At 39.0% G+C, this 9,044-nt stretch overlaps 1 long non-coding RNA gene across 1 annotated transcript; it reads left to right on the top strand.

The window, feature by feature from the left end:
• The first annotated feature begins 690 nt into the window (after positions 1 to 690).
• On the top strand, positions 691 to 6,962 carry LOC125329502. Its single transcript, XR_007205178.1, has 2 exons — positions 691 to 983; positions 4,618 to 6,962. It is a non-coding gene; the product is annotated as an uncharacterized LOC125329502 (long non-coding RNA).
• Positions 6,963 to 9,044: the final 2,082 nt, after the last annotated feature.

Below are 9,044 nucleotides of genomic sequence, written 5' to 3'. Positions count from 1 at the left end.
CTTGTCTTTTGCAAGTACAATAGACTGTCTATAATAATACCTTAGCTCTAGCTGTGGTATTTTTGAAGCAGATGCTCATGTTAGTCATCAACTCCTGCACATATTAGTATGCCTTAGATACACCAACATCTCATTGAAGGCAGTGGGGGTTTTCACTGCACAGGGACATTCTGACATGAATTGGGGCTGCATTATCCAGCCCCTTGTGTCAAGCTCTGTGCCCAAGGCAGAATCTGAAATACTCCCAGAAAATGGAGCAAAAGGAAATTGCAAAATGTATCTAAAGCATATTTGTTGGTGGCAATCACGGCACATTTGGGAATGGCTTCCATATGAACTCCGCTTTCTCTGGGCTGTGAAATTTGTTCTGGGGAATTTACATATTTTTGCCTTTTTATTTTTTTCTTAATGGAAAGGAACAACAATAGAAAGACTTCTCAGATATTGCCGTTTTTTGTATGATTTCAAGCCCTTACATTACAAATTTATAGCCGTTCATAAGGTCAGCTGGAGCACTTGCATATTTTAGAAACTATGACTCGTTTGGGGCACTGTATTGGCACTGAGAATGAGCAAAATAATAAGACAAATAGCAATAGGGGAATGGATATGTACAGTAGCATACAAAATGTTCAATGCACAGAAGAAAAGCATTTTTGTAATACCATGTCTCCTTGCTTTTAGGTTTGACAGCCCACACTTGTGCTCTGGTGGGCTGTCCCATCCTTTACAGATTCTGCTGGATTCCAGCTGCCCTGTGACCTTGTTGTTCCAACACCGCCCAGCAGCATCTTCAGAGCTGAGCTCCCTGGGCCGTGGCAGCACAATCCTTCGTCAACACCTGTGTGCCCACTTGAAATTCCCCGGCTAGGGAATTCTGAGATGGTGTTGGTGAAATGCTGGGAATTGCCTAAAAAAGAAAGGATATTGCTGGAGCAGAGACAACAGCTTTTGAAGCAATTTTCTGGCCCACACAGCTTCAGGTCAGTTTGGTTATGGGTGGTCAAAGCTTAGCCTGTGTGTTTTCAATTATTTACTGGAAATAGTTCTGCATATGACGTCCGTGGAAGGGAATTAGTTGGTTGCAGGATGGTAAAATGATTATTTCAGGTATTGTCACTTTATCTTTGTCCTGTGAGCATGGATTTATATATCTACAGAAAGAGCACTGGAGAATTATTATTTCTAGAAACGTTCACCTTCTAGCTGAAGCTGCAGTGAAATGATTAAATTAATCTTAAAATAGGGTTTTTCAGAAAGTAAGCTGACAGAATGAAGAGGGTTCACCACAGGGCTACGAAAATGATTCAAGGTTTGGAAAACCTGCCACTTTTTAGAGGCTTAATTAGCTCACTCTTCTTTAAAAGAAAATTACCATGTGATATGATCAGCCTACAAATACTTATTTTGTCATTCCTAGTGACAGCTCCTTTCTCTTTCTCATAAAAGCACAACAATATCCAGCCTAAGGACTCATTGCTTGAAAATAAGAAACAATATTTCTAATTAGATAGATAAATAGATAACTGTCCAAAAGCAGAATGGATATTTGAAATCTTTAATTCGAGACCGTAGACTTCCTAGAAGGATGAACTTATCTTGAACACAGCCTGATGAGGGCTAAAGGACACTCACCACCAAGGATATCCAAAAGATCAGTCTGAAGGAGGAGGTGAGATGACAATAATTACTTCTGCCCTTGTAATCTGTGGCTGTGTATAAGGGAGATGGATAGGCAGTAGAGAACAGAGCTTATTTGGAATAGGCACTATTTTACAGCCTACTAAAGGCTTCAAGGCCAAAGTGAATACCATAATAATGGCAATTAAGGTAGAGCTGGCTATCTTTCCAGGTTAGGCTTTTGAGTTAATCATGCAAAGGTCATTACTAATGCCACTCAAGCACAGCAGACACGTAAAGCCACCTCTAAACCACCTCTGATAAAAATGGCTTGCAAATCTTATCTTTCTCCTTAGTAAATTAAAAAGGTGTTCTATATATTTATTTTTGTAAGCTGTACAGTTGTTTTCATTTTTTAAAAGAATGACTGCTTTAGAATATAAGGCCTGTTCCTACAAATCTAAAATATTTTACTGGAATTTCAGGATAAAAATAGAATTTACTTAAAACTGTGTCAATTAAGAAAATATGGTATTGATAAGTTTGTTTAACATTTCCTTCAGAAAAGTAAATAAATACTGAAGTGAGATAAATAGATACTGCCTGGATAGGCAGGCAGACAGAGAGAAATAGAATAATCTTGGAAGTCTGTTGCATAGAATGGGTAGATTGAATATGAAGTATAGCATAAAATGTGATTGTTTAAAAAGGAAGCCAATTATGCCTCTGTTTTGAAATACAAATCTTGCAAACTTACTCATAGATTTGCTACCACTATTCCATGCAGCTTGCAAAATTCTTGATGAAAAGAAGTATTTTTTTCATCCCTTGTGGAGAAGCTGTTTCTATTTAGATGCACAGCAGAAGTTCTAATTATTGAACCTTTCCTCTCTTAGACTGTGCTCCCATTGCATAACATTCTGTCCCTCAGTGGCCTTTTTCCTTCATGTTTTCTCCATAATGAGGAAGAAGGCACTGTTTTAGTCTGTGTTGGCAGAGCAGGACCTGCCTTGTCAGGGGTTGAGTCTTTTGCAGAGGATGAGTCTCTGCTGTGACTCCGCAAGGAACTCTCTACCAATTATTTCCAGGGAAGAGCCATCTCACAGTAAACATCTCTCTCTTAATGGTGACAGACTTAGTCAGGAGAGTGAAATAATAAATCTTACAGAAACCGGGAGCTGACTGAATTATTGAAGGAGAAATCACTCCTGCCAGGTGCTAAGAAGTTTGGTGACAACACAAAAATCTCCAAGCCCTGGAATAAAAGTATTTTGCATTTTTAGAGCATTTCATGTCTTCAAGATGCAGAACAGATGTTTCTTAATTCTTCTAATGGTTCTGTGAAGCAGGTCAGCATTATCTCAGCTTTACAGATGGGCAAGGAGTACAGAGAGGTTGAATGATTTGTCTCGGTCCAGGGTATGAATCACTGTCAGAACCAGGAATAGGATTCAGCAGTGCTTGGGAGTACATGCACATGCTGAAACCACTCAACCACACTGTACCCATCATAAGAAATGGAAATTAATTTTTAATATTCCTGTTTCTAAAGTGAGATTTTGGATTTCAGAAAAATGAAATATTTATTTCATTATGTATGACTTCATAAGCCTATAATTTATACCAGGATAGATTTATTGGCTTTATTTCCCTGTGATAATTAGATAGTCCTTGTTGATCTAATGGGTTTGTGATTTTTAGTGATGTATCCATCTCCCCAAAGAAACAGCATTACTTGCCTCTTATGTACTTAGGAACAGAATTAAATGGTATGCACATAAAAATCTTATGGAGCTACAATATTAAAATGAAGGGGTTTTCCTTCTCCTAAATGTAGGCTAAATATACTAAATTAATTTGCAACTACTTCAGTTTTCTAAGCAAGTTTAATCCTCAGATATTTATCAGGCTGGCAGCATCACAGTCCTCTATGTACTTAAAATATTGAGTATTTAAACTGCTGATATGTTGCAATGATACCAGCAGATTGCAAAGAGTTTGCAAACATTAATTAGTTTGCCTTTAGCAGGGGAAAAACCCCACCAAGTGCCTCTGGCTGGCTGGTGATTCAGCCCTGTGTGCAGGACAGTGACTGACACTGGAAGAGAGAACATTCTGGACTGAGACAGCTGCAAAGGAGGGGTTTTCCCTAAATCCCAGCAACCTCCTTTTGCTTCAGAACCTCCTGAATTACTTTACTCCTGTTACTATGTTACTGAAGCTGCTGCAGCTGTGGTATCACCATAAACGTTAAATCTAAAATTCTAGTCCTTTTGTCTGGTCAGCCTCAAAATTAATTTCTTTCCATCACTCTTTTCTCTTTTTTTTAATCAAAAATATCCTTTCCCAGAGCCACAGGGCTCCTGCTTTCCCTGTGCAGAAATTAGTCTCAATCCCCTGCCCAACAAGTCAAAGAGTCCTCCTCTTTCACAGGCCAGTCTTGAATCCTTAACATTTTTTTTTCCCTGAATGAAAAGCAGATTAAACTGCATCTTCTTTTGTATAACTAGTATATAGGAAACTCTGAAAACTGTGGCACTGATCACAGAAATCCTAAGGAGTATCCTGACCTTTTCCACAAATGAACATTGCATTTTCAGCTAAAATTAAAAAAAAAGACTAAGCATTATCATATTTTTCATTCCTGCATTATTATGTTCATGATAAATTTGGGGAATCCTGCGTGTGTATTCTGCCAGAAAGTCAAAAGGAGGGCCTTGCTGAGTATTTTTGAATAAATGTGTCCTTTAAAGGTTAAGTATGAAGGAAAGGATGTAACATTTTTGTTCAATTACACTAATGTTTTAAAGGCAGCATTACTGTCAAGACAAATAACATCTTAGGAAAAGACAAGGATTGAGGGAGGCTGAAAGAGTGACCCAGAGGAATCTCTATATAAATATAGGAAAAAAGACAACAGCAGAAAGAGTGAATGGACTAAATTGTGAATGGATATATTGGTTGTGATCCTGCTTTTGTTTCTTCTTTCTTTTTCAGCCCCAAATTAGACTTCATCCATCTGGGTGCACATGCCCTGCTCACCAAATTTCTGCTTAGCCTTGCACGGATCAGAACGAATAACCCAAGCAAGAGATTCTCGTCTGTTCCCCTCCCTTGACCTCCCGGCGCTGCTCTGTTCCTCTCCAGACAGCCTGGGCACACACAGGAGCCAGAATTTGGCCGGCATGTTGGCAATGGGAGAAGAGTTTAAAAGGGAGAAAAGAAATGCAGATGGCTGAGAACCACCTGTCAAGGATTCCCAGGGTGCAGACAGATTAGTGATGCTATTTGTGGTTGCAGTGGATGCAACAATCTCTTCCCCACAGCCGTTGATGGGGACAAGTTGCTGCTCCAGGGTAAGCGGTGAGAAAGGTGCTTCCCCTTTTCCTTCACCTGCTCCCTGGCACTTAGGGGAGACACATTTAAAGCCAAAATGGAGAAATCAAGCTGTTCATGAGAGCCAGTATTTACTTCACTTCACAGGAACTTTCTCTTATAATATATTAGATATAATTTTTTCCTTTGTCTTGTACTGTGTGTTAAGGGCTGTCCTATTGTGGCTGCTTTGACAGCCACATCTTTCTTGTTTATAATACAATTTGACTGACAATAAGTCAGGGAACTGTGATTTGAACTCCTCGTTGTGACTGGCCTGACAATAGTCTTTCTCATTTATAGTGCCATTTGGTTGACAATAAGTCAGGGGATTGGCAGCTGGTTAGGGTTTTTTTTTTTTTCCCCATGAATGTGTATTTCTGGCTAAGACAAGACATCTATTCCTAAATAGTTTGACAGATAATTTGTACAAAATTCTAGAATGGTGATATTCTTCAGCATCCTTATTAAAATAATATTGTTCTTTGGCTTTGTACCAGTTTCACTTTTAAGATGATGGTTTTCCTTCTTTCTCCTGTGCCAGCTGTGTCTCTATTTTTGTCACCATTACTAAAGCTTTATAGAATTGCAGTTTATATGTTAGTAACTGTTACATGTGTTCTTGACAATTTTTCTTCTTAACAAGCGTGAGAAAAGCTATTATCTGGTCTGTGAAATCAGTGTAGATGTGCTATAATTGGGAGGTTTGGGGAACTCTTCAGTGGTTCTGCTTGTGTACTGTTAATTGTAGTCAGTCACTTCCACGATATTTTCTTTATTTTTATAGAGAAGGAATTCTGGCACTCACTGTGCTGTTGATAAGTATCATCTCTAAAGAAACACACTTTCTCTGACACTTGGCACAACTCTGCCTTCCACCCGAGAGTCCCAAAGCCAAAACCAGCACAGTTTGTGGTGATGTAATAGCAAAGGAGTAGTTTGCAGTGACCTTCTGCAAAACTTGGCCAGGAATCAATGCCAAAATGGCCTATGAAACATACCCTGGGCAGTAGAATAACAACCTGTCAGGCTGCCTAATGCATCTTTGCCTTCCCTGCAATGTCCAAAGGCAGAGGAAAGTGAGAACATGGAAAACAGATATCCTAAAGAGCATTTTTATTTAGAAAACAAAAAAAAGCCCGAAACCCACAAACACATATTTGCATATTACTGCTGCTGTGCAGTTTCAGTCTGATCATGAAGGGCTCTCAATTGGATATCCTTCATGAGTGCAGCCACTGTGGAGGTGGGTTGAAGGGCAAGGGAGAAAGGTTCATGGGCAGGAAATCAATAATGGTGCAATTCCCAGGATGAGGCAGCAGATTCTGCAGCCACTTGCAAGTCCATTATTCACATCAGTTCCAGTGTCCATGTTTATAAAAAGCATATTTTTAATACCCCTACAACCCCACACAAGATACATTTAATACAGCTAAGAGAAGGACTAGTTTATATTTTTTGCAGAGCACCCATGAATTTTTTAACTGGAGGGATATGATCTCTGCACAGTTTCAATGTGCCACTTTCACATGCAGATATTTTGTATACAAATACTGGGAAGATTTTCTTTAGTCACTGAGTAAATATTCTGCTCAGAAATAGTTTCAAAGTTCTTCATAAGGAGTCCAGTCAGCTACATCATTTAAATATGCTTGAGGGACTGAAGCCTGAACAAGCAAAAGCATAAATTGCACTTGAGCTACTGAAGAACAATAAGTAGAACAGGTATGTTTGTGTCTATGCTTGTTACTAAAGGATGAAAGTGTGAAGAAAAACTTTAAATTGGTACTGGAAATACATTAGATTTTAGAATTCTGATGCAAAAATATTCAGTAGAACAAGAAGCCTAAAATGAGAGCTAAAGGCACTAGGCCAGAGAATTGAAATGTAAAGTTTGTTCATGGTGGAGAGAAAAATATTTATTCCTTGTTTTTCTATTCCAAATAAATTTCTTTCTCATGCTGTAATCTCTTGCTGCTGTTTATCACAACCTGTGACTTTTCTTATTCCCTCTTCTCTTTTAAAAATCATGAAGCTGGTGGTGCATTTAATCAGCCTCTTTCCTGGATGATGCCAAATAGGGAGCATATTCCCATGAAACACTTGAGATGGTGAATTCCCCCAGTTAAATACCACCATTTTAAACAGGGAAGATTAACACAAAAAAAAAAAAAAAAAATCAAAGGGAACAGAATAATGTTTCAAAGCTACTCCAGGCTAACGTAACACAGCACTGAGCTCTGTGCTCACACAGAGAGCTGCTGGCCTCAGGCAGGCTAAATAAAACGTGTTTTACATCTGGATCAGAGTTAGAAAAAAATCTTAATACTTCCATCATTGCTTGGGTTTTTTCCCTGAACAAATGGTGAGGAATATAGCAGCCACTATTGCTGTACTATGGCTTTCATAAAACAGAATGGCTGTGTTTTATCACTCCTCCTCACTTATGCCACTTCTTGGCAATCAGATAGGGATATTCACTAAAATTTTTATTTTAAAATTAGCTGCTGGGGGGCTGTTTGGGGCACAGTAGGGCCAGCTATGGTGTAGAAGCAGACACAGTTATTCACGTTTCCAGATCCCTTTGAAGTGGTTCCAACTCCATGAGTAGGAGCTGAAACAGCTGTTTCTATGAGGTGGAAAACAGAGGCATCTATGGACTCTCTGTCTTTTTTTCTGTCTGGGGATGCCCCTAAGCTATGCTTTCAGTAGTAGTAAAATTTTAAAAATTTTGCTAATTATGGATCCCCCCATTAAAAAGTGGAAAAATAGACCATTTTGTCCTCCATTGAACTATAATGGAAAACGGTAGTGCAGGAAAGAAAGGTACAGGACCAAAATTGGAAGCCCTTAATTTTTGAATTATGAACTCTTTCCCCGCTGACTGTATGAAAAGGCAAAAGGAAAATACCAGCTGTGGACAGGCAGCAGAAGAAGAACGTGGAACCCCAGCTTCCCTGTTCAGTGGGTTATTCCCAGGGAATACTGCTTAAAGTAAATATGCAAAGACTTCAGCAAAATGTGCTATTTTTATTGCCTTCTCTCTAAGAAACTGCCAGACAGCTTCCTCTGATTTATTACAATTATTAGCATTTAGCCATTAAGGAGTACACAGGTAAGTTATTCTTGTTTTTTCCCAATACTTCCACTAAGCATGTCCAAGTTCCATGTTCATAGTTTTAAATGACAAGGAAATTCTTACCTGTGTGAAAACCTTTTCCCTCATCCTTGTGTTACCTCAAATAGAGATACTTGCCTGCTTGTATTTTATCTCTTATAGTACAGCCCAGACAGTAGAATACTTGGAAGACAGGTTTGTGGGTTTTTTTTTCATTGGTCACTACCGGTTTTAATATTTCACTTCTAAGGAGGAAAAGAATGCAGTTAGGCAGAAGAGACAATTTTCACTCTTTCCACCACTACTGGTAAAACATACTCACGGTACATGATTGAGAGAATTGTCTTTCAGCTCTGATAGGTTATAAATAGAAAGCATTGTCATTGTCTAGCAGTTCTCCTGCAAAGGAGGGCTAACCGAATAGATTAATAAAATATTGGCATTAAAAAACCATTTTCAGTTAAATTTTAAAGTAGCTGATGAAATATTTCTATAGCAGCCCTGTCAACTCCTGCTCCAAGTCATATTACCTCTCCTGCTTGGTTTTTTTGTGTTTGGTTGTTTTTGGGGTTTTGTCAGAAAAAAGCCTTATCCCAAACCCAAAATACCAGAGCCTGGGGAGAGTGTGAGAGTGTCCCATGCTCAGAGTTATAGATTCATAGAATGGTTTAGGTTGGAAGGGACCTTTATAGAGCCCCCATCAGACTCCAGCTGGTTCTTGTGGTTCAGTTCAGATACGGTGTGGGGGCAGTCAGAGAGATGGGCCTGGGAGATGGTTTGTCCAAACTGGCCCATATCTGTGGCTCTGTTGTGGCTGCTGCACTGCTGTTCTGTGCAGAACGAGGTGAGCAGAATGTAAAAATGGTCTGGGAGTTTGTTAATACCCTTAATGAGGCATTTGCTTTATTTTATATAAAGTACAGTGTGTGCC

This window comes from Corvus hawaiiensis, chromosome 8 (genome assembly GCF_020740725.1).
Source record: "Corvus hawaiiensis isolate bCorHaw1 chromosome 8, bCorHaw1.pri.cur, whole genome shotgun sequence".
Taxonomy (NCBI): Eukaryota; Metazoa; Chordata; class Aves; order Passeriformes; family Corvidae; genus Corvus; species Corvus hawaiiensis.
The sequence above is the reverse complement of the archived record's forward strand: the minus strand, read 5'-3'. Positions and strand labels throughout refer to the sequence as shown.